This window comes from Marmota monax, unplaced genomic scaffold, assembly GCF_021218885.2.
Source record: "Marmota monax isolate L192 unplaced genomic scaffold, Marmota_monax_Labrador192_F-V1.1 WCK01_AAM20220418_F8-fsc00010, whole genome shotgun sequence".
Lineage (NCBI taxonomy): Eukaryota > Metazoa > Chordata > Mammalia > Rodentia > Sciuridae > Marmota > Marmota monax.
This window is the reverse complement of record NW_026692321.1, coordinates 19,282,726-19,304,713: the sequence shown is the minus strand read 5'-3', so window position 1 is coordinate 19,304,713 and position 21,988 is coordinate 19,282,726.

Sequence of the window (21,988 nt, the reverse complement as noted above, 5' to 3'; positions counted from 1 at the left end):
CACCCCAGCCTTATTTTTTAAGAGACAGAGTCTTGCTGTGTTGCCAAGGTTGGCTCCATACTCCTGGGCACACCTGATCTTGCTTCTGCCTCCTGAGCAACTGGGACTACAGGCATATGCCACAGTGCTGGTTATATCCCAACTTTCTCTTTCCACTTTAGTTCTCTTTCCACTGCTGCTCTGGCCAGCCCTGTGGGAGAACAGGCTCATCATGCTCAAACCCAGACCCCAGCCACGGCTACTCTGCCCAGATCCAATTAGAGCACCAATGAACCTAAAACCTTCTGCTCATTATTTCCCCAATCCATGACACACTGGAATTGAGAATAAAAATTCCTATTCAGTATGGGATGTAGCTCAGTGATAGAGCTATCTAGCATGTGTGGGTTTAATCCCCAGCACTGCAAAAATATATAAATTCCTATTCAATATGGACTGTGGATATATAGTCTTGAGCTATTCCAGACCTGAGAAATGGCTGTGATGGTCAGGTCCAAGATATGTCCATTAACACTATTTCAGACATGCCTGGATGGGGCTTCAGGGGTAATGGAGAGAATAAGATCCCTAGAGTTTGATTTGCCAAATTAGGGTAGAAAGAGTCTACTCAGAGGCCAGGTGACTAGGTATGTAAGTTGTCAGTATCCATGAGAACTGGTTCCAAGAACCCCCTCAGATACCAAAGTCCTCGACTGTGCAAGTCCCCTATATAAAATGATAAAATATTTGCATATAATTTATCAAACCAGGGTTTTCCAATTCAAGCCTTGTTTCCTGGTTCAAGTACCCTGGCTGAGCTGCCTCTGGAGCAAGGTCTTATGCTGAGAACAAGCTATGTGAAAATGTCTAGGCAAAGCAGAAATGGGAGATTTCTGGCTCAAGCCATAGGAGAGAGCAACAATTGTGTATACCAAGAACTAGTGAGATAAGATCATCTGTGGATTCTTTTTTTTTTTTTAAGAGAGAATTTTTTTAATATTTATTTTTTAGTTTTCGGTGGACACAACATCTTTGTTTGTATGTGGTGCTGAGGATTGAACCTGGGCTGCACACATGCCAGGCGAGTGCCCTACCACTTGAGCCACATCCCCAGCCCCATCTGTATTCTTGAGGCCTGGCCTCTGAATCTCATTTCTTGGCCAATCCAGGAGTTATGGAACAGTCAAGAGCAGGGCACATATCCCTAACCCCAAGCCCAGGGCTTAGTATAAAGAAAAATTCACATTGACCATTCTTTCAGGAAATGGGGCTGGGAAGAAATACCCATAATCAGTCTCTTGAACTCAGAACCCTGAGCCCTCTCTTGCCTAATCTCAAACCCCAAGCACTTCTGCCCCCTCCCTCCAAACCCAAATGTTCTAAGGATTGTCCATCCTCCCAGCAGGGAGTCCTAGAGAACACCAGATTGACAGAGACCCCTAGGTCTGCCCTCCTCTCCGGTAGCCCCTCCCACTGGGGGCTTGAGGGCACTGCTCCCTGGCTTACTATCCCTTCCCACCAATCTGCCAGAGATCTAGACCTAACTGGTGCTCCTTTGTTCATTCTTCAATATATTCATCATTTACTACAAAGGGCCTTAAAATAGTGGCCATTTTATAGCTAAGGATACTGCTATGTCACTCCAGGACCCTGAACCAGATGCCACTATTGGCATTTCAGAGTTGCCCCATTTAGCCTCAAAGTCTTGCGTTTAGTTATATTTGTACAGAAGAGGAAATAGTCCCACAAATTTTCAAGAACTATTATGGGGGGCGGGGAATGGCAACAGGTACAGTTCTCCATACAAATAATTCAAAGTTCAGAGAACAAATATGCTCCTTTCCTTCTAATGCCATAAATTTCTTTTCTTCACATAGCATTTTACAAGTGCCATTTAATGCTTTTGAGGATGGAGTGTAATAGATCTGGGATCAAACGCTGGTTTAGCCAAGTATGGTGGTACAGGCCTGTAATTCCAGCCACTCAGGAGGCTGAGGCAGGAGGATATAAGTTTGAGACCAGCCTGGACAATGTAGTGAAAACCTGTCTCTAGCATGTGCAAGGTGCTGGGTTCGATCCTCAGCATTACATAAAAATAAATAAATAAAGGTATTGTGTCCAACTAAAAAAAATATTTAAAAATTGTTTCCATTTAAAAATATATTAGGGCTTTAGGGTATAGCTCAGCGGTAGAGTGTTTTGCTTATCATATGCAAAGCCTTGGGGATAATCCCCAGTACTGTATTGAAGGAAAAAAAAAATTGCATGCACTTTTATACAGAGGTATATATGCAATCCTTAAATATTGGTTATTATAGTAATTATTGTATTTTTCAATGTACTTTCATATACTACCTGATTTTATGCTTTGAGAGAAAAGCAAATCTCATCTGCATTTGTGTGTGTGTGTGTGTGTGTGTGTGTATGTGTATGGTGTAGAAGACTGAACCCAGCTGTTTTAGTCAGCTTTTTTGCTGCTGTTGCTAAAGGATCTGACCAGCACAATTAGAGGGGAGGAAAAGTTTATTTGAGGGCTCATGGTTTCAGAGGTCTCGGTCCAGAGAAGACCAGCTGCATCCCTCAGAGCTTGTGGTGAGGCAGAACATTATGGTGGAGGTGTGCCAGAGGGAAGCAGCTCACATCATGGTGATCAAGAAGCAGAGAGAGAGAGACTCTGGCTCCAGATACAAAATATGCCCTGTAGCCATGCCCCCAATTAACCACCTCCTCCAGCCACTCCTTCCTGCCTCTAGTTGCCACTCAGTTAATCCCATCAGGGATTAATTCACTGGTTGGGTTAGAACTCCCACAATCTGGTCATTTCTCCTCTGAACCTTCTTGCATTGTCTCACATGTGAGCTTTTGGGGGACACCTCACATCCAAACCATAACACCAGAACCTTATGCATGTTAGGTAAATAAACTCTCTTCCATTGAGCTATACCCTCAACTCATCATCTGCATTTTTACTGATTTTTAAATTCACTTTTTTTTTTTGTATTTTAATGTATAAAGTAACTGAATGGCTTGATTGGTAAAGTGGTTGAGACAGCTAGAATTTGGGTTTTTGACTTTCAGTGGCCCAACAAGTTGTACTATTGCTGTGAAAGCAGCATCCTTTTGGTCAGGGTGTTTACACAAACAATGGGGTCTCTCTGGAGACAGCAATCTGGAGTACAATGAGACATTAATTGGGGAGGCCAGTAGCACCATCATTCTAGAATTTTTCTAGGGCCACAGCTTTTAAACTTTTTGGATTGAGGCCCATGGGAAGAAATATATTTTACATCATCATCCAATACATGCATTGCTATAGTTTGAATCTAGAATGTCCTCCAAAATCCCTTGTGTTTAAAGCTTGATACTCAGTATGGTGCTCTTGGAAGGTGGTGGCAACTTTAAGAGTTGGGGTCTAGTGGGAGGAACCTCAGGGCTAACACATGTTAGCTGCAGGGTGGGCTGAACACTCAACCCTCATCTGTCTGGTTTCTTATGTGTCTGGCTCCTTGTTTGCCTCAAATCTGAACACTCAACCCCACTCAAGGCTGAACACTCGACTCCACCTGTCTGGTGCAAGGGAAACCCACATCTGGCCCCTGCCTGGTCTTCCTGATGGCAGAAGATGGCACCCTTAGCAATTACTCTATGATCCAATCATTGTAGCCAAGAAGGCAGCTTACAGACTCAAAGACCCCATTAGATTTTGGCTAGTAAAAACTCTCCCTTCCTCTTCACTCTTTCTTCTCTGTCACCCGCCCCTTCTCTCTCACCCTCCTTCTCTCTTTATCTCTCTTTCTTCCTCTCTCACTTTGCTGTCTCTCCCTCTCTTTTACTCTCTCTCACCCCCTGTCCCTCTCTCTTTCTTCTCTTGCTTTCTCTCTCTCTTGTGCTTTGCTCTCCCCCAATCTCTCTCTTGCTTTGCTCTGTCCTTCTCTTTTTCCCTGCTCTCTTTCACTCAATTTCTTTCTCTCTCTCTCTTTTTTCTTCCTTCTCTGTTAATGACACTACCAACAATAAAGATCTCTTGGTCGCTCCAAGTGTCATGGTCACTTTCCTTTCAACACATACTGTGTACCTTACTAAAACTAGAATTTCATGAAAAAAAATACCCATAGGGTGTAGTTAGTATTTTCTGAGCACCTCACCTTCCTGAATAATCCAGTCCATTATATGAGTAGAGGAAGGTAAGCTTTCATGGTGGGGACTGTTTGGTGTGGGATATCAGAACTTGAGTGAGGAGGGAGTGCACACATGGGATTGGCCCAGGTTGGGAAGTCACAGTCTGAGCAAGGGAGAAGAGCATCCACCTGAAGGGGCTGATTAGCCTGGAGGCCACAGGGTGGGGATGAGGAGAGGCCATGTGGGTTGGGAGCCCGAGTGGATGAGCATGAGCTCAGTGGGAATGCGAAGGGCATCTCCACAGGGAAGAGATCTGATGTGGGGTGTCAACTAGGGTGTAGCAAGGAGGGAGCCCGGTTTTCATAGCCTGAACAAGCGTGTGTGTGTGTGTGTGTGTGTGTGTGACATGAAGAATCAGAACCTAAACAGAATGAAGAGGGCATCTATACATGTGAGTAGCCCAACCTGGGTTGCTGGAGCCTGAGGGCAATGAGAAGGAGGTCTGTATGAGAAGAAGCGCTGTGGATAGGTGGGAGCCCAAGTAGGGTGAGGAGGTCATCCATCCTGGAGATTTCCTGGAGGTGGGTATCAGCATAGGATGGGTGATGAGGTAATCCACACAGGGGCCAGGTTGGGGCAAGAGTTAGGTTTCTGTGCAAGAGACTCTGATGGGGCTTTGGCTTCAGAGCAGTGTGTCAAATAAATATATTAAGGATAACACAGGATATCAGAGATGGGTGTTATATGTATGAAAAGGAAGGATGAATTCTGTGTTATGAATTGGAATAGGAGATATTAGCATATATTCATGATTTTCAACATATCTCTAGGAAATAAATAGAGACAGAATTAGCTCTGCCCAGAGAGCCTGGGAGCAGTAGCACTTCAAAAATAATAAGTATTTTGTGCCTAGATTTTGGCTTCTAAATGTCATTGTCCTCTAAAAAAAATCCAGGGCTTCTGAGAGAAATAGATGATTTTAGGGCGGGGGCCAAAGCACAAGATGTTCCAGGAACACCTTGTGCAAGAAAGCAAAGTACTTCTCAAGGGTTGATAAAATCATCTCAAAAAGACATAGAACCCAGCTGGCTAAATCTGGGACAACGTGAGCATCACAATTATAGTATTGGATTATAACCCATTGACCACCAAACAGAAATCATGAGTTAATATTGACACAAGGAAGTGAATAAATCAGAAGTTAGAGGAAGAATAATATCTTTACATAATTTTAAATACCTTCCTCTGTACAAAATACTTATTGGTTACAAGGGGAAAAGAAACATTTTTGTAGTGAAAAAGCCTGGCAGATATCATCTTAATTAAGTAATCAAAATGAGCATTATTAATCGTGGGGCAAATGACAGTCATGTGCCATCTGATAAGATGCAATGGGAAGAATGTACTATCCTGAGGTATTCCTATCAAAGGTGTATAACCCCAATCTGATCATGAGAAAACATCAGATAAAAAACTGAACTGAAAGACATTCTGTAAGATAACTGGCTTGTAATCGTGGAAAGTATGAAGGTCATGAAAGTCAAAGTCAATGACAGATTGAAATATTTTAGGCTGGAGACTCAAATGATATGACAAATGCAATATGATTCCGAAGTTCATTCTTCTGCTATAAAGGACATCATTAGGACAATAGGTGAAATTTAAATGGGAGCGGAGGATGAGATGGAAGTGATATTAATTTTGTGATTTTCCCAGTTCTATTGCTATTACATGGGATAAAGTTCTTCTTGGTAGGAAATATACAATAAAATTGATTTCATGCATCATCTACTAATTGTTGCAACCCAATGTTTGAAAAATGCTGTGGTGCTCAGTGTCCTTCCCAGCTTGCAGGTATGCAACTTGTTCCTTTTCCATTTCCAAACACTAACAGTCCCACAATTCTGGGGCAGTCATGGATTTTCTATTAAAGTGGCCACATCCTCTGAGGAGCCACTTCTGGCTGGTCCCCTTCTCGTGGGAAATAAAGGGCCCATCAACCTGCAGTCCCAATAGGCCACTTTGCTTCCCCTCTGTCTGTTCAAAAATGAAGCAGCCTACTCCATGTCAGGGTGATGGTGGGAGGGGTCTTGAGTCCATTTGGCCATTTTTGCCAGTCAGAGGAAAATCCTTCCAATCATTCTAGTATGTCACTGAGCCATTGGCAGAAGCTCTAGCTCAGCAATAAACTGTTTGGATTAATTGTCAATGAGAAAATTTTCAAACTAAAATTTGACATGGATATCCCAAAATGAGCATTAAATATATTTTCAGGTTCAGAAGGACTTATGAAGACAGATGTGGTGACCCACGCCTGTATCTCAATGATTTGGGAGGCAAAGGCAAGAGAATGGCAAGTTCAAGGCCAGCCTCAGCAATTTAAGGAGACCCTGTCTCAAAAAATAAAAAGGACTGGTTATGTAGGTCAGTGGTAAAGTTCCCTCTGGGTTTATTCCTGAGTTCTAAAACAAACAAACAAACAAACAAACAAGGACTCATAAAGTTTTCAATTATACCCATTTTTTGGAAAGAATTACTAGGGGAGATATTCCAGAGAGAAGAAACAGGAATTCATCAAAAATGAACTATTAGGGGCTGGGGTTGTGGCTCAGTGGTAGAGTGCTTGCCTAGCATGTGTGAGTCACTGGGTTTAATCCTCAGCACCATATATAAATAAATAAAATAAAAGTCCATTTACAGCTAATTTTTTAAAAAGTGAACTATTAGGATGACAAACCATTTAACCAAAAAAATTATAATCTGGAACTAAAATCCAAGATGATATTAGAGGGTTATGGAAGAGAAAGGGACAAAAGGAAGAAAAGTGAGCTAAGATCCTCTTTTTTCTTTTTTAGAGAACACAATTCAGACCAGATAACTACAGTAACAGAAAAATTAAAGTGTACATTGAATATTTGGAAGATAACTACCCCAAGCAACTTAATGAGGCCCTGTCTCAAAATAAAAAAATAAAAAGGGGGGCTGAGTTATGGCTCAGTGGTAGAGCACTTGCCTAGCATGTGTGAGGCTCTGGGTTCAATTCTTAGCACCTCATATAAATACATTAATAAAATAAAGATTCATAAATATCTAAATAAATATTTTAAAAAGGACTACAGATGTGGCTCAGTGGTTCAGTACCCCTGGGTTCAATTCCTAGTACAAAAAAAAAAGATAACTAATAACATACTGGATATACAATGTATTACTGTCACACTATTAGAGTAAAAAATAAACTATGTGGAAAAAGAAAATCCTTGATTACTTCAAACAAAAGTAGAAAAGGAGTAGAGGGGAAAGCATGCTAAATAAAAATCCTGAATGATAGGATAAGAATAAATCTAAGCAAATCCCTAGCCCCATTAATTATGAATATATAAAATTAAGCCATAAAAGTCATAGATGTTTGATTTAAAAATAAACAAATAAATCAAGCTACTGGTTATTTTATTTATTTACTTAGGTACAGGAAATTGAATCCAGGGGTGCTTTAACTGAGCTACATCCCCAGTCCTTTTTATTTTGATTTTGAGACAGAGTCTCACTAAGTTGCTGAGACTGACCTTGAACTTGCAATCATCCTGCCTCAATCTCCTGAGTCGCTGAGATTACAGGTGTGTGCCACCGTGCCCATGCTACTTAGTATTTTAAAAGAAATTCTTAAAAGAATTTAATGGCATAGAATTATTGAAAATAAAGGATAGAAAAAATGTGCCACTCAAATGGTAAAAAGACTGTAGAAATAGGAGCAATAATGTCATACAAAATAGGGTTGGAGGCATAAAGCAGTGAGCAGTGAGTTAAATGCATTAATCAATGATAGTGTTTTGTGTTGTTTTAAACAAAGAAGACTTCTGCTGTATTTGTGTATCAAACAACCAGATTAGTTAAACATCTGGATTAAAGCTCCTGTTGAAATTAATTAAAATGCCAAATAAAATTTTTTAATCTTCTTAAGGTGGGGCATATAGGTCAGTGGTAGAGAGCTTGCCTAGCATGTGTGAAATCCTGGGTTCAATCTTCAACTACACAAAAACCTCTTTAAGTCATCACCTAGCGACTAAGAGATTACAGATTTATTGGGCCAAAGTCTAGACAAGGCAGGAATCCAGAGCGGTAAGCAGGTCCCTGAGACTGCTTTTGTCCTTAGTATATTTGCAGATTTGGGTAAAATTGAGCTTTAGTTTTGTCAGCTTCAATTTTGACAGCAATGACATCTAGGCATGTGCAGACAGATAGAACTTCTCTCCACAAAGCTTTTTTCCTTTTCCTTTTTTTTTGGGGGGGGGGGCGTGGAGGACCCAAAAGTGTGATACCTTCAGGCCCCAGGGACTGAAAGGAGTGTTCCTTTAGACTCAAACAGAGCAGATGGGGTGGGAAGTGGGCTGAATCTCTGGAAAATCACAAATTGTCTTCTCAATTTATAGCCTAAATTTGCTTTGGTCAATAAGTCAAAATGTGGTACTTTGAAAAGAATGATGAAATTCACCAACTGGCAAAAACCAAGAAAGGACTGAATAATTCATTCTTGAAACACAAAGGATACATAATTATAGGTAGAGAAACAAGAGAGTATCTGAATAGTCCTATTCCCTTTAAAGAAAGAGAAACAGTAGTAAGAAATACCTTATGAAGAAAACCCCAGGCTTGGGCTGGGGTTGTAGCTCAGTGGTAGCATGCTTCCCTAGTATGTGTGAGGCACCAGGTTTAATTCTCAGCATCATATAAAAATAAATAAATAAAGGTCCATTGACAACTAAAAAAAATATTTTAAAAAAGAAAACATCAGGCTCACAGGTTTCACCATTGAGTTTGACTCATTCTTCAAGGAATACACAATTCTAAATTTACACATATGATTCCAGAGTATAGAAGAAGACTTTCTGAATACATTTCCCAAAAAACAACAACAAGCATATAAGACAGGGTCCCACAAAGTTGCTTAGAACCTTGCTAAATTGCTGAGTCTGGCCTCAAACTTTCCATCCTCCTGCTTCAACCTCCTGAGCTACTTGAATTATAGGCATGAACCACTGTCCCTGGCTAAAATTATGCCTTGTACATATCTCATTGTACAATATTTTAAACCTACAAATATCATGATAATATTGGCATACCTCTCATTTCCAAAATATTATTAAGAAGAAAAAGCAAAGCCAGGTGTGGTGATGCATGCCTGTAATCCCTGCTTGTTGGGAGGCTGAGGCAGGAGGATCATAATTATAAGGACAGCCTCAGCAACATAGCAAGACCCAGTCTCAAAATAAAATAAAAAGGCCCGGGGATGTAATTCAGTGGTAAAGCACCTCTGGTTTCATCACCGGTACAGGGGCAGTGAGGAGAGAAAAGAAATATACTGTAACTATAGCACTAGACAAGCAAAATACTTGACAATCTGATGGGGGGGAAAACTCATTTAATTTTTTTTATTACCATTGAGTTTGAGAATCAATCTCTCTCTCTCTCTCTCTCTCTCTCTCTCTCTCTCTCTCTCTCTCTCCCTCTCCCTCTCCCTCTCCCTCTCCCTCTCCCTCTCCCTCTCTTTTCTTTTCTCCTGTCCCCTCCCTCATTTCCTTTTTTGATTTAGACTCTTCTGTAAATTGCCTGGTTCCTATCCTTTGTCAATTGAAGAAATTGTTAGTAGACTCCCAGCAGGAACCATCTTCCAAAATTTTGTATATTTTGTATATTTGTTCTCTAGACCTTTTATAAAACATGGAGTTTATTCCTTTGGTACGTTGGAATCTACAGGAAAGGTGATGGTGTGGACAAGGAGGAAAAGGATGTTGTCAAAAAGGAACAACCAATGAATGTTGCCATGGCTAGACTGAAAGGCTACAGTTACCCAGGACACTATTGACATTGTGGTAAATAAACAAGCTAAGGGCACGATTCTTGCCAAGAGGACTAATGTGCGTGGATATTTTGGCCTCTCAGGGCCTTTAGCATGCTAAGAATGTGCTCTTCCATTGAATTATACATCACCCCCACCAACATTTTCTCTTCCATGAGAGAATCAGAGTTCTCAGATTCCAATTTTTAAATCTTTTAAAGATTTGGTTAGAATTGCAATAAGTTTATAGATTAATTTGTTTGTCTTGGGTGGCAATAGCATAGAAACTTCTACTCCTGGGTGATGGGGGGTCCACTGTGAGTGGCTTTCTGTTTGGTCTCCTTTGAGAATACCATTTGATTGGGACAGGGATTTTTGAAGAGCCCACACTCTAACTTGTCCACTAGGGGTCCCCAATATCCACAGTATGGATGGTGCTTATGGCAGGCTCCCCAGTGTTCTTTAGATAGGCAGGTCACTTTCAAGTAGAAAGCAGATGCTAAAAGCCCTTTAACTTGCATTTTTACATGCAGAAATGCAGTAGCAAGCAACCTCTACCTTATGGACTCTGAAAAATGTACTGGCTGAGGGCTAAAGCCCACTAAAATCCCAACCCTAAAGCAATTATACACAATGTCTTCCATTCTTGAATTGCATACTTGCCAAGAACCAGTTGTCTTTTTGTTTTTTCCTCCCTCAAAACTGTTTGCTGGTGGTACATATATTGTAATCACCTTGCAGTTATCAGGTGGAAGTGGAAGTCCAGGGTCCCCACAGAGCCCATGTTGACACCCTGGAAAGATACCTGGTCACCTTGGGGAAGAGGATAAGTTTAGACTCCCCACCAGGCCTCTGCTGAGCACCCTGACTGGGCAAAGACAGGGTGCTCCCTATATGGTCTCCAGTGACACTATAGGTGTGGGGCTCTATTTTCTGACTATGGATTTGCTATTCTGAACATGTCATAGAAATGGAATCATATACTACATAATTCTCTTTGCCTGACTTGTTCCACTTAGTATAGTTTTTGAGATCTTGCATACTGTAGCATGCACCATTGCTTCATTCCTTTATATCGCCAAATAGTAGCCCAGTGTATGAACTACCACATTTTGTTTATCCATTCATTACTTGCTGGACTTTTGGAGTATTTCCACCTTTTGCCTATTGTGAATGAATAATGCTGCAAATAATATTTGTGTACAAGTTTTTGTGTGGATATGTTTCCATTTCATCTGGGATTGACTGCTGGGTTACATGGTAACTCTATATTTAGCCTTTTTTGAGGAATCACTGTTATAGGATATCTGTTACAGGATATCTGTCCGCTGTAAAGCTTAGGCAGTCATAGAGACCCCCTCTTCAAAACCTGATTCTTGCAATCATTCCAGAAAGATTTCAGACATGTCACTCAGAGTAATAGGCACAGGAAAAGAGAATACTCTCAAGAGATAGAATGGGTCCTCTCAGAGAAGAGAGACCGACAGTGTGCTCCTGTTAGGGAACAGTCAGGTACGAATGGTGGGAACATGAGTTTAAGAGAATAATTCTATAAAGTGGGCCCACTGTGCTGACCTCCACATGCTTTCTTTTCCAAGAAGCAATTTACTTGCAATCCTGCCTGGCCTAAGCGGACAGGATATGTCACATTCCTCAGTAAACTACGTGTTATCTGTAGGAGAAATACAGGCCCAAAATAATGCCAATAAGAGGAACCCAAGTCTCCCGAAGGAGACTTTTGTGACCAGATCCTAAAACTCAGAGAGAGAATTTTTTTTAATAGACAATTCTTTCTAACCATAAAATCTGTAAGAACACAATTAGGAAAAAAATTTCCAATTAGAACAGGTCAGAGGGGCCAAGGTGACCTAGAGTTGTCATGGCAGTGGGACTTGAAAATCAGAAGTCATCCTGCTGTCAGTCAAAATTCAAGAGGTGGACCTGGCCGGGAATTTCTGGAAATTTCTCTGGGATCCCCAATAAAACTGCAGTGCAGAAGAGATGGATTGTCCCTCTCCTCCCTGAGAGGACCCATTCTCTCCCTTAAGAGTGTCCCCTTTCCCTTTTCCTATCCCTTCAATAAAACTCATTCTTGTTACTCTGAATGACATGTCTGAAATCTTTCTAATTTGACCACAAGAATCGGAGTTTCAAGGTGGGGGTCTCTATGTTGCCTCAGTTTCCCGGAGGCCAGAGCTTTATAACACCCTTCCCGCCCTCCAGATTTTGTTGGGGTCACAGGGAAATTTCCAAAGAGTCCCACCCATGTCCACCTCTTGACTTTTGATTGACAGCAAGATGACATCAGACTTTCAAGTCTACATTGTTTGTGGAGACAATTCTAGGTCATTTTGGATATCTGTCTGCTGTAAAACTTAGGCAGTCATAGAGACGCCCTCTTTCAGTTTCTAACTGAAACCTGTTCTTACAGATTTTATGGTTAGGGGGGAAATTATCCTTATGCCTATGAGTTCTGCAATCTGGCTTGTGTAAGAGTCACAAAAGTGCCCCCCTTCAGGGTAACTTATGTTTTTATCAGCATTTCCCATTTGGGCCTGCATTTCTCCCAAAGATAACCTAGTTTGGGGAGGAATGTAACATATCCTGTCAACTTAAGCCAAGTCGGGCTGCAGGTAAATTGCTTTAAAAAAAATGCATGTGGAGGTCGGCAGAGTGGGCCTAATTCATAGAATTATTACCTTAACCTTATGTTCCCACTTCTCAAGTCCATCTGTTCTGGATCATTACCAGGATGTTTTTCCATAATGGCTGCAAATTTTACATTCCCACCAGCAACGTAAGGGAGTTTCTGTTTCCTCCATATAGTCTTCATTGTTTTGTTCATCTTTTTTATCTTAGCGGGTGTGAAGTAGTTCTAACTGTGAGATTTGTTTTTTGTATTTTATTTTTATTTTTAGAGCAGCTTTAGGTTTACAAAAAAAAAAAATTGGTCAGAAAGTACAGAGTTGCTGGACTTGCTTCCTCCCTGAGCACAATTTTTCTATTGTTTGTACCCTGTATTAATGTGGTACATATGTAATAACTGACCAATAGGTGTTTGATATATTATTATTAACTAAATTATTAACTAAATCTCATTATGGTTTTGTTTTTGTTTATGTTAGGGTTCACTCTTTGTGTTATATATGCTATGGGTTTTGCCAGGTGTCTACCATTTCTAGATCTTTTTTTGCATGCAGTATTGGGGATGGAATGGAGGAATGCTCTACCTCTGAACTCCATCCCCAACCTTTTTTATTTTTTATTTTGAGACAGGGGACTCACTAAATTGATGAGGCTGATTGGACTGATAATCCTCCCACCTCAGTCGCTGGAATTATAGATATGCACTACTGCTCCTGTATAGAATTACTAATCTTCTTTCTGTCTCCATAGTTTTATCTTTTCCAGAATGTCATGTCATTGGAATCATCACTATGTGGTCTTTTCAGATTGACTTCTTTCACTTAGCAATATGCTTTCAAATTTCCTCCATGTCTTTCTGTGGCTTGATAACACATTTCTCTTTATCATTGAATAATATTCCATTGTTTGGATTACTATAGTGCATTTATCCATCTTCTGCTATGAGATATATTGGCTGTTTCTGAGTTTTGACAATTATAAATAAAGTTGCTATAAGTATTTGTGTGTAGCCAGACATGGTGGTACATATCTGGAATCCCTACTACTCGAGAAGCTGAGGCAGGGGGATCTTAGGTTCTAGGCCAGCCTGGCAACTTAGTAAGACTCTGTCTCAAAATAAAAAAGGGGGAAAAAAAGGGACTGGAAATGTAGTTTAGTGGTAAAGCACCCCTGGGTTATCCCCAGTACCTTAAAAAAAAAAAGTATAGGTTTTTGTGTAAAGATGTTTTCAACTCATTTGGTTAAATACCAGGGAGGGTGATTACTAAATTATATGATAGGAGGACATTTAATTTTGTGAAAAATTGCCAAACTGTTTTCCAAAGTACCGTTTTGCATTCCCATCAGTAATGAATAAGTTTCGGTTTTTCCACATCTTTATCATTGTTTCTGGTGTTTTGGAATTTAGCTATTCTAATATGTGTGTAATGGTGTCTCATTGTTTAGCTCTTCTAATAGGTATGTGACAGTATCTCGTCATGATTTAAATATTCCCATGAGAGGCTTTCTCCTTGTCCATACTTTAGTTAGGCTCCTCTGAACACTTTTCTTTAGGCCTCATCTTCGGCCTTCTGAGCTCAGTTTTAGCAAGAATTCTGCTAAGCTAATACAGCAAAAATCCCCCACCCTTGATATTCTGTCAAGTTCCTCTTTCTCCCAGCTTCTGACACCTGACCAAGTTCCTCTTATTAATTCTGTCTTTCCCTCACCTGGCCTGTTGACTGTAAATCCCCAGATACTCTTGTACTATATTTACAATACCAATAAAAATGCCAACAAGATTTTTGTAGATAGAGAAAAGCTGATTTTGAAATTTATATTCAAAAATAAAAGAACTAGAATAGCTGAAATAATTTTGAAAATAATAAAGTTTAAGGATCCACACTAGCTAATTTTAAGACAATCTATTAAGATGCAGTGTAGAATTAACAAAAAGATAGAAACATAAATCAATGGAACAGAATAGAAAATCCAGAAATAGATCCACACACATGTTCAACTGATTTTTTTTTACAAAGGTACAATGGCAATTCTATGGGCAATCTTTTCAATAACAGTACTGGAAGAATTGAACATCCTTATATAAAAAAAATGTAACTTTGATCTATACTTCACAAATTATAGAAAAAATAACTGATGAATCTTAATGTAAAATTCTTAGAAGAAAACATAGGAGTATGCCTTTTATGACCTGGGTTAGGCAGAGTTCTTAGATATGGCACCAAAAGTACAATATATAAATTTTTTAAATGGATAAATTAAACTTCATTAAAATGCAAAACTTTTGTTTTGTAAAGGACACTCCTCGGAGAATAAAAAGCAAAATCACAGTTGAAGATAAAATCTCTGCAAATTGTGTGTCAAAAGATTTGTGTTCACAGTATACAAAGAGCTCTTGAAACCCAACAGTAAGAAAATTATCAACTGAATTTTTTTGGGGGGGGTGTTCTAGAGATTGAACTCAGGAGCACTCGACTGAGCAACATCCCCAGCCCTATTTTTTGTATTTTATTTATAGACAGGGTCTTACTGAGTTGCTTAGAGCCTTGCCTTTGCTGAGGCTGACTTTGAACTCATGATCCTCCTGCCTCAGCCTCCTGAGCCCCTGGGACTACAGGCATGTGCCACTGTGCCCAGCACAACCAAATTTTTGAAATGGGCAAAAGATCTGAACTGATATCTTACTTAAAAAAAAAAAATATATATATATATATATATATATATGGATGGATGCAGGTAGGTATTTGCAGCATAAACAGAACACTCAAATGAAAGTGGTTCATGCAGTGAGGACTTTTGAAATTTCACAGAACAGAACAGAGCATCTGGAGAAGAGGATTCCATATCTGCCTCCTTCAGAAGTTCAGAGTTCTGGCTCAGTCTCTGCCTCATGGTTTCCCGCTCCTAGTGACAAAGTGACCTCTGCTATTCCCTAGCACCACATCTTCACAAGATGTCATTAAAGGTAGAAAGTACATTACTCATGTGTAATGCTGTAAGTTCAATTCCCAGCATTGAAAGAAAAAGAAAAGAAAGAAACTCAATTTCTTTAGTCAGTAGGTAAATGCAAATTAAAACCAAAATATGATATACTTATTAGAATGACTAAAATTAAAAGTACTAACCATACCAAGTGCTAAAGAGGATTGGAGGATTGCTGGTGTCCAAGCATAATGCTGGAAACAGTTTGGCAGTTACATTCCATGTGGCCCAGCAGTATCACTTCTGGGTATTTGCAATACAGAAATGAAAACTGATGTTCACTCAAAACCTGTATGCAAATATTTATTATAGCATTGTTCATAACCACCAATAACTGAAAATAATCCAGATGTCTATTTCAATGGGTGATTAGACAAACAAACAGTGGCATACACACAATGGCATATACTCAACAATAAAAAATTGTTTAAGATGGGGTCTCACTATGTTTCTCAGGCTGGCCTTGAACTCCAGGGCTCAAGTCAGTCTCCTGCCTCTGTTTCTCAAGTAGCTGGGACTACAGGTACATGCCACTGTACTGGGCTTAGGAACAAAATATTGACACACAGAGCATGGATTAATCTCAAATATATCATTCTAAGTAAAAGGCCAGTATCAAAGGCTATATACTGTATAATTTATTTGACATAAGAAAGGCAGAAATATAGTTACACATAAGTCAGTTGTCAGGGGCTTGGGTTGAGGGAGGGTTTGACTACAAGGACATTCTTTGGGTTTTTGGAATGATTCTGTGTCTTGTCTGTGGTGGTAGTTACATTTGTGAAAATTCATACAAATTACACAGTGATTTTTACTATTAAAAATTGAAAAAATCATTAAGCAAAAATGTAGTAGAAGAAAATCTAAGTGATTTTTACTTAATAATCACTGAATAGAGAAGTCCTTTCTAAGCTTAAAGCTCAGAAGTCATAAAATAAGTGATTTCTAAATTTGACTACACAAAAACTAAAGAATAGACTATTTTTATTAATGGAAATATAGGCAAAAGGTTAACAGTTTATAGAAAATGCAAATGTCTTTAATATTTTTTTTACTTGTAGACAGACAGCATACCTTTATTTTATTCATTTATTTTTATGTGGTGCTGAGGATTGAACCTTGTGCCTCACACATGCAAGGCAAGCGCTCTACTCTGCTACAAACCCTGCTCCCAAATGTCTTTTAATATATGAAAACTTTACTCCCTAGCTAGGTCTGGTGGACATACCTGTAATCCCAGTGACCCAGGAAGCTGAGGCAGGAGGATCAAGGCCAGCCACAGCAATTTAGCAAGACCCTTAACCATTTAGTGATACTGTTTCTCAAAATATAAAATAAAAATGGCTGGGGATGTAGCTCAGTGGTAAAGTACCCCTGAGTTCTATCCTCAGGATCGACAAAGAAAAGTTCAACCTTTAATAAGATAAGTGCAAATAAAACCACCATGAGATTTAATTTTCACCTCTCAGATTGGCAAAATTTTTAAAAAGTTTGATCAGAGTCTGGAATACATTTTTGACAGGAGTGTAAATTGGTAGTATTTCATTGAAGCCAACTTGGCAATAGCCATCAAAATCACATTACTTTTGATGCAGCAATTCAACTTTTAGCATTTTATGCCATTGAACTTCCCAACACAGACACCAAGATATTTATGGATAATCATTATAGTTTTTTTTTCTGCAAACAGAAATAACAAGTTAGAAGGAAAAGAAAATGCCTATCTTAGGCTGGGCTCTTGGTTTCAAGCAGCAGAAGTGGCTCTGATTAATGAGTTGAAAGCTATTTACTATAAACACGATTGTTGGAAGGGCTGGAGAATAGGCACAATGCTAAACCTCATGAATAAAGCCACAAACCACATACAGAAATAGCAGACCAGTAAAACACCCAGAACACTGCACTGGGGCCAAGTACAACACACTGCCATAAGCACCACCTCCCAGAACTTTCCTGCAACTATGACTGTTGCTGGTGCCAGCACTACCAAAGAGTCTTCTGCAGCAGGAACTTTCTTTGCAGTTCCTATGAATCCCAAAGCCATAAGCTTGTGCTCCACCCTTGCCAACAAAATGGGTGCCCTGCACTGAGCCCATTTCCTCTGGGGTCCACTTCTGGTTTAGAGATGGCATGTGTGAAACTCATCAGTGGAGATTCAAAGGAGAATAGAGAGTCAGTTTTCTCACCAACATTAGAAGTGTTCAACATGACTCATGTCCAGTATACTGTCTATCAATTGGAGATGGGCCAATACATTATAGCACATCCACTCATCAGAATACTATGCATCCCTTTCCCAGAAAAAGATTATTTAAAACATAATGATGTGGCAGGATCTCCTAGATGTGACCAGTGTGTTTTATATTCTCTAATTTATATTAAAAATAGAGCTGGGATGTGGCTCAGTGGTGGAACACTTATCAACCCTCAGCCCCGCATAAAAATTAAAAAATAGAGCCATACATGTTTACATATATACGTAACCTATAAAACTCTGGAAGGATACATAAGAAACTAACTGATAACCATGATTGCTTCTAGAGAAGGAGAAAGAGAGACTAAGATGAAAATGAGACTTTATAAATATTTACTTTTTAGTTGTAGTTGGACACAATACCTTTATTTTATTTGTATGTGGCGCTGAGGATGGAACCCATGGCCTCGCACATGCTAGGTGAGAACTTTACCGCTGAGCCACAACCCCAGCCCCAGAAATGAGACTTTTTGATCTGAGTTCTACATATGCCATGTGTATATATAATCTATACACAACACTTTAAAATAAAAATATTAGCCATACATTAAAACTGTGCTATTAAACATGTGATAACTTTTACTCATTTTAGAATGTTTAGAAATAAAACCAACAAACTGTGGGTATGATCTACACTAAGATCAAAAGTTGCCATAGATACTAATAATATTCAAGGGTCACTAACCCCAACTTCTGGTTAAAGGCTTTCCTTCTCACACCCACGATTGTGAAACAACATCCATTTGTCCCACAAAATTGGCTGCCTAGCTAGCACTTCCTGTGCTGCCAGTTTAGCTCTCTAAAGAAATCAGTGACATTGAGGGCAGAGAAGGCAAGAATCAGTCTTTACTGACCCCTGCCCCACCAAGTTTATGCAGGGTTTCTGCCTTTTTTGTTTGTTTGTTTCAGTACTGGAGATTGAACCCAAGGACATCCTGTCACTGGGCTATATCCCCAGCCCTTTTTTATTTATTATTTTGAGACAGGGTTTTGCTAAGTTGCCAGGTCTGTTTTGGAACTCACAATCCTCTTGCCTCAACCTCCAGAGTAGCTAGGATTACAGGCGTGTGCCACCATGCCTGGTTTTCCGTGTTTCTTAAGATGTGAGAAGTTGAGAAAGACCTCTATGACATTGGTAGGCCAGTAGGTCTTATAATAAAATAATTTTGTCTATCTGAGTAGGATTAAGTTCTTTGGCTGAGCTCTGGGTCTGTTAGCCATAGTTATTTTACACCTGTTGAATGAGCTTCAAAATCCTGTCACAGCTGAATAATTTAGATTTTTAGACTTTTCTTTCTCTTATTCTTTTTTTTTTTTTTTTGGTTGTTGTTGGTACTGGGGGTTGAACCCAGAAACTCTTTACCACTGAGCCACATTCCCAAGCTTTTTAAAATTTTTTAAAAATATTTATTTTTTAGTTTTTTAGATGGACACAATATCTTTATTTTATTTTTTTGTGGTACTAAGAATCGGACCCAGTGCCTCACGCATGCTAGGCGAGCACGCTACCACTTGAGCCACATCCCCAGCCCCAAGCTTTTTAAATTTTTTAAATTTTTGAGATAGGATCTCACTAAGTTGCCTAGGCTAGTCTTATTGTGATTCTCCTGCCTCAGCCTCCTGAGTCATTGCGATTATAGGTGAGCCTTTCAGTTACTTCCAACAGCATAAACAGAACACTCAAATGAAAGTGGTTCATGCAGTGAAGACTTTTGAAATTTCACAGAACAGAGCATCTGGAGAAGAGGATTCCATATCTGCCTCCTTCAGAAGTTCAGAGTTCTGGCTCAGTCTCTGCCTCATGATTTCCCCCTCCTAGTGACAAAGTGACCTCTGCTGTTTGTTCCCTAGCACCACATCTTCACAAGATGTCATTAAAGGCAGGAAGTACAAAGAACTTCCCACACTGCTCTAGCCACCCTCTCTCCCCCTCTTGTTTTTAATCAGCAAGGAAAATATTTCCCAGAAGCCTCAGTAGGTGTCCCCTAAGTTCCCATTGGTCAGAACTGTGTTTTAAGCCAATTCCCAAATCAATCACTGACAATGAGAAAGGGTTTTCATGTCTGGCTTAATCATAGCTCTTCCTTGGTGCCTGGGGAGTAGGGCTGCCTATTGATTGTTTATCTAATTTAGTTTTAATTGGGCATCCTGCATTTTTTATTGCTAAATCTGGCAACCCTACTGGGGAACACACCCACCTTCACCAAGCCCACTGCCAGCCCATATTTGACAATCAGAGCTCCATTCACAAGAAGGTTGTCATGCCTAAAAATAATCAACATGGTCTGGAACAAGCTTCCTACGATATTCTACAGCTTCAGTCAAGAAAGCTCTGGTTTGTACAACCCAGAATGGTCACATAAGCATGGGGGTGGCTAGTACCATGTGTGTGGGGTGTGTGTCAGGCTGGTAGGCATTGTTTTATATTACAGAATAAAACCAGTTTTCTCAGGGTCAACTGGCTAAAAGAACAGTGACAGAGTTTTCAAACATAAGATGTGTGAGCGTTCTTCTATAGGAGTGCCTAATAATGACAGTCACAAAAGAATGCCAGAGTCACAAATTTGCCCCTAGTCCATATGAGCCTGGTCTCAAGACTACAAGTCTTCCTAACCTTCTACATAGCAGATATGATCTGTTTTTTGCTGGTATGGATTTCTAGCCCAGATACTTATCCCTGTTTAGTCTAAAAGATGAAATGTGGCACATGGAAGCCCTAATTGACTTTACCAAGAGAGGCCTAGATGACACGGCTAAAAGAATCCCTCTATTAAACTTAGATAATGCTAATTTAAAAAGTTATTTTACTAAATCAAATGGCTAAAAAACGGGGCGAGGGGTGTGTGTGCAGGGGATATGGCTCAGTGTCCTTGGGTTCTATCCCTACCACCAAAAAACAAAACAAAACAAAAAATAAATAAATGTGTATAAATTTCTAACAACTCTGCTTAAGTTTTTTAAGCCTTAGATGGTCTCCATTCACAAATCAATGATATGATGGACTCAACCTTACTTTTTTTTTGTACCAGGGATTGAACCCAGGGGCACTTAACCACTGAGCCACATCATCAGCCCTTATTTTATATTTTGTTTAGAGATAGGTCTTGATGAGTTGCTTAGAGCCTCACTAAATTGCTGAGGCTGGCTTTGAATTCATGATCCTCCTGCCTCAGCCTTCCCAGACTCTGGTATTATTGGTATGCACTACTATACCCAGCTACCTTAAGCTTTCCTGAATTATTGTCTTCAAGGTTTTTAGAGACTGACTGAAATACTAATTGCTTTTATACTAAATTTTTTTTTTAAAAAATAATACTTTGCTGTCTTGTTTATTGTTGTCTTAACATGACCCCTGCCCTATGTACGCCTTTGTATGCCTCATCCAGTCACCTACCCACTGCCACCATGGACCCCTGGACTGCAGATACTTAATACCCTTAACTGTCCACGTTCCATCTCACAGAAAACAAGGGCTTTAGGTCACTCCCTGCAACTTCACCCTCTCTCAGCAGGAAGCAACCTGATAACCCTAAGAAACTTTAAGGACCAAGTCTTTTTTTTTGGGGGGGGATATTAGGTAACTAGAAAGGACAGTGAAAGGTCACTGAAAACCACCGGAAGCCTTATCTGATAGGCAAGCCCCTGGAGGATGGGGTCAGAATGTCACAACCTCCTCCAGCCATAATTCATTACATCCCTGTAAGAAAAACTATTGTTTCAGGATCAGGTCACACCATACCAGCTGGCCCGGACTCTCCCTTATCTCAGAAATGACATCACAACTCCAATTTCCCTGACAATGAAAACATCAAGATCCCACAAATAAAGCTTGCTGAGGACTATTCAGAGAGTGACAAACTGATCAAGGGGGCAGGAAATTGAGGCTAAAACAAGGGCACTCAATTTCTTTTAAAACTCCCACTCAGTGAGCCCCTCACGGTCCTCTCTCTAGATGGTGGGTGCCTCTCCTAGGCACCCTCATTACCGTCGCTTCTAACTCTCTCTGGGCCTCTTAAAAAGCAATTTACGGGGCTGGTGTTGCAGTTCAGTGGTAGAGCGCCTGCCTAGCATGTGTGAGGCACTGGGTTTGATTCTCAGCACCACATATAAATAAATAAAATAAAGGACCATCAACAACCAAAAAAAAAAAAAATTTAAAAAGGCAATTTACCTTC